This window comes from Hipposideros armiger, unplaced genomic scaffold (genome assembly GCF_001890085.2).
Source record: "Hipposideros armiger isolate ML-2016 unplaced genomic scaffold, ASM189008v1 scaffold_69, whole genome shotgun sequence".
Classification (NCBI taxonomy): Eukaryota; Metazoa; Chordata; class Mammalia; order Chiroptera; family Hipposideridae; genus Hipposideros; species Hipposideros armiger.
In genome coordinates, this window is record NW_017731419.1 from 1334657 (window position 1) to 1339683 (window position 5027).

The window sequence follows — 5027 nt, forward strand, 5'->3', positions numbered from 1 at the left end:
CGCACCCCCCGGAGAGCTGGCTAAAATGCACATTCCTGCACTTCCAACCTGGAAGTCAGAATGGTTGAGGCCGGGCCTATAACCAGTCCCCTCGGGATCCAAACGCACATGCAGATTCTTCCTTCTCCACTGTCACAGTCCTGTCACTCGGCTGCTGTCACAGTCCATGCAAGGGCAGGGGATCCAATTCAGGGATGCCATGCCCCCACCCCCTGCAGCTGCCACCACCCAGCTTCAGTGACTGAAGGCCTTCGGACCCCAGGAGCTGACAGGGCCAGATGCTCTTTGCTTACAGGCATTGTTCCTGCTAATCATCACAGGGCAACAGCCAGGCAGTAAACACACCCACCCAGGCACTTCCTCACGGCTCTGGCCAGAGGTCCTCCTATGTATGCAAAGGGCTCACCTCATCTCTGCACCCCCAGTGCCTGGCATGGGCCTTGGCCCAAGCTGAGCTCTCGACAAATATTGGATGAATGAATGGGAGGGCTAAGTGAGGAAAGCCTCCAGAAGATTCCAGGCTTCTGCAAGTCCGCAGGCCACTGCCTAAGACTCCCCTATTCCTTGAGTGTTGGACCCCCAGAATACACAGCCTGAGCATGCCCCGCAGGTGGGGTTGCTGAAAACATAAAGAATACCCAGATAAATATGGATTCCAGACAATGAGTCACTTTTTAGTGTATCTTTCCCAGGAATTGTGAGGTACTTTTGTTTGCCAAATCTGGCAGCTCTATCTGCAGGGAGCAAGGATAAGCGAGACGCAGCCATGCCTGATGGCCAGAAGCCAACCGTCCTCACTGCAGAGAGTCGGGTGAGACAGTCACGAGGACAGCAGGCAAAGGCTGCTTGTGGGGAGGGGAGTGGGGGCAGGTCCAGGCCAGTAAGAGGAGGGTCTGGCTCACCAGGAAGGACCATGTGAGGCTTCCTGTCACGTATACGCAGCCCTGAGTATANTGTAGGGTGTCAGATGGTCACATGTCTTGTTAGGGAGACCACTTCATGCATGGGGTAGAGGCTTGATCACTGCACTATACACATGAAGATGACGTTGTATAATATTGTATGTCAACTATAAGTGAATATATATATAGTCATGGGATGTGGAGTATAGTGTGGGAGTGGAGTCAAGGGAATTGTAATAGATATGTATGATATTGGGGGGGAGTAGGGCGGCAGATTGGGGGAGGGGGTTGGTCACTTTGAGGGGTATAAAGTATAACTATCGTACTGTGTTGTACAGCTGAAACTAATCTTAAAAATGTTTATTTCACAATAAAAAAACAAATTGTAACTGCAAGCTTTGACCGTTCCCCCGAAGTACTGAGCACCTACTATGTGCCAGCCCAAAGGGACACTTTGCACCTGTAATCTCATTTATCCCTCAACAACCCTGCATGGTACATCAGTTGTACCCCTTTTACAGAGGAGGCTATAAGGGTGTATCCAGAGCCCCTCCTACTGATGAAAATGAGGCCCCGGCCCTAGAACCCAGATGACACATGTTGGCTGGTGGCAAGTTTACAACCCAACCCAGACGGCTTATCCACATTTATGATTCAAGCTCAGCACAGCTTTTAAGGATTGGGCCTTCTCGTGGGGTCAGACCCGCTCCTACGTGCCTTCCCTTGCGAAATGCCCCATCTGTTTTGGCAAATATTTCGCTCGCTATTTACTCAGCCAGTCCAAGGTCAGGGGGAGGCTCTGCCTGTGTGATGTGTGTAAGGCCAAGGTTCAACGCTGTCTGAAGTTTCCTGGTCAAATGGTCAGAAAGCAGCTACTGTATGTGAGACCGGGATGGGCTCCAGGTGCTGATTTGTGAGCCTAGGCTGTGTCACACACAGAAGTGGCCTGCTGGGTGTCCTCGCGGGCCATGTGACTCAATTGTCACATGATCCTGGGATGAACAAGATAGTATAGCAACTCAGCGAAAGAAAAAGAGTGAGGAAATTAACTTCTGAGGGATCAGGGAGACTTTTGCAGAACAGGAGGCGCTGAGCTGGTCTTGGAGAATTAGTAGGACCTTGACAGACAGCAGACTTGGAAATGGATGGAACCTGAAGGCAGGGGACAACTTGAGAAGAGCATGGTGTGGGGGAGCTGTGGTATGTACAGGAAATCAGAGACCTTAGCCTGGACCAGTCAGTGTAGGGTGTGTGCAGGAGAGCAGGGAGAACGGGGACAGGGCTTGCAGTCCAGTGACAGGGACCATGAACACAAGGATAGTGTTTTGTCTGTTCTCTCTCATCCCGATTTTGGGGTAGTTTGGCCATCCACACCACACCCTGAGCATCCCTCGGATCTCTTCTTGTCCCTCACTGTCCCATCTGCACATCAGGAGGCGCTTCCGCTCAACCCTCTAGGGGGCGCCCACATCCATCCACTCCTGCTTCTCCAGCGCCCCACCAGCCCCTCCTCTGATTGACGTCATCCATCCCATCCCATGAAAAGGTAATGGGTTTGTTGGGCGCCTGCACATATAGGCATGACTGTCCCCCTCAGGATGCTCTTCCTTAGCAACCATATTAGTTTACTAGGTCTGCCATAACGAAGAACCCCAGACTGGGCAGGTCAACAACAGAAATGTATCTCACAGTCTGAAGCCTAGAAGTCCAAGGTCAAGGTATCGGCGGGGTTGGTTCCTTCTGAGGCCTCTCTCCCTGACTTGCAGATGGCCGCCTTCTCTGTGTCTTCCTGTGTGTCTGCGTCAGAATGCCCTCTCCTCTTCTCCCAGGCTCCACCAGTCATATTGGATTAGGACCCACCTAGTGACCTCGTCTTAACGTAATCACCCCTTTAAAGGCCCTATCTCCAAACATAGTCCCATTCTGAGGTACTGCGGGTTAGGACTTCAACATATGAATTTGGAGGGACACCAAATTTTAACTCATAACAGCCATCCCATCTTTGATTTCCTGCAGCTATTGCCAAGTTCATTCTTGTTCTTAGGAACCCACTTTCATTTCTCCCTCTGGCCACATGAACTCTCAGGGCCTCTTTTTGTGACCTCCTCGGCCAGCAGCACACGGAGGAACACTGCCGGGGCCCAGGACTCCTTACCTGACCTCTCGCTGCAGGGCCCCAGACTAGAAAATGATCTTGGTCTCCAAGGGAAACACTTCACGCCCCATTGAACAGCCATGCTTGGCCTACACCTGCTATTTAGCTCATTCATCCAAAGGCCATTGTTGTTGGGGTGCCTACAGGGACTCAGGTATGGCGCTGGTACAAGGGTGCAATGGTGAGCCCAGCAGACAGAGGCCCTGGAAATAACCAGGTAAATAAACAAACAAACAGAGAATTACCAACTGCGGTGAAGGACATCGTCTGTCCACAGATGGTTATTGAATGTCCACAGAGTAACTGGCACTGTTCCAGGTGCTGGAGAAAAATGAAGAAAACAACAAAAATACTTGCCCTGCCAAAAGACATCCTAGTACGGAGAGGCAATAAAATGAAAAACCACCAAGAATAAAAGGGAAAAGTACAGTACATCGCACGTCAGTTGATGCCCAATGCTATGGACTTACTGACCTGCCTCTATAAACAGTAAAAGCCTTCACAAATGGAATTAGTGCCCTTATAAAAGACAGCCCCCCCTTCCTGCCATGTGAGGACACAACCAGAAGCCTGTGACCCAGAAGAGGGCCCTCACCCAGCCAATGGTTGGACCTCCAGTCTCCAGAACTGTGAGAAAACAAATTTCTGCTGTTTATAAGCCAGCTAGTCTGCGGTATTTTGCTACAGCAGCTGAGTGAAGACACCTGAGAAGCTGTCACAGGACAGGGGAGGCTAAGGAGACATGGAAACTAAATGTAATGTGGTGTCTTGGATGGGATTCTGGAACAGAAAAAGGACATTAATGGAAAAACTGGTGAAACCCAAACAAGTCTGTGCCGCCCCAATGTTCATGTCTTAGATTTGATAAATAAATCATGGTGACGTGAGCTGTTTGTGTCACAGGAACTCTGTATTGTCACTACAATTTTTTGGCAAATCTAAAATGGTTTCAAAATAAAAAGTTAGTTTTCTAAGTAAAGAGTTTAAAACAAACAAACAAACAAAAAAAACGGAGGAGGGAATGGGAGCAGGTGGGGGTTTCAAAGGCGGAAGCAGAAAGCCAGTTGAGAATAAGAATGGGGGCCCAGAGGAAGCTCTGAGGTGGTAGCATTGATGCCAAGATCTGAGGGATAAGCAGAACCAAGCTGGATTAGTGTTGGGTTTTGTTTTGTTTTTCTGTTGTTGTTTTTTTATGCTTGAGTATTAATTTTCTGAAATTGGGATTAAATTGCCTCTTTTCTTTAAGTAGGACTTGGGTATGGGAAATTCAGTCTATGAAGTGACAAAGACAACACATTGTTAAAAACGGCATACCAGCCTTAAAATGTTGAGGTGTCTTTCCTTTGTTAGGCACTGGGGAAACCTGAATAAACATATACGGTAAAGGGAAGAGCTGGATTATGTGGGGTAATACTTAAGAAATTAGGGGTCAGCAGAAAGCTTTCCTGTTCTTAGCATATTTGATATTAATTTCAAATTAACCTGATAGTATCATTAAAATAGTACTCATAAAAGAATGCCTTGTAACACTGAGAAAGCTCAAAGGGTACAAGGAAACAAAATAGGTGAGTTGCTTCCATAGCAACCAAGCAGATTTTTCTTTAAAATCAAGTTAGTACCTCACAAAATACAAATATGTACGAGAGTCATATATGCAGAGTGCTGAGCCAAACCTTACAATTTTTTAATATTAAGAGCTTCCCATTTTGTTTCCATTTGTGAAGATCCAGAGGTGGAAAAGAGTGTGTCCTGTGAGGCTCGCTCCTTTACTGGCACCTGTCACACTCTGCGGGGCCCTGGGGGTGGCGATGGCAGTAATAATGCTCCGTAGCACTTGGATGTCACCTACTGAGTGACTGACACTGCTCTAAGCCCTTTGCATATATCGTTTCAGTTAACAAAGAGGCAGAGAGGCACCTGCTGAAGGGAGCTGGGGACAGCAAGCAGGTGACATCAGTGACCCTCTTCAG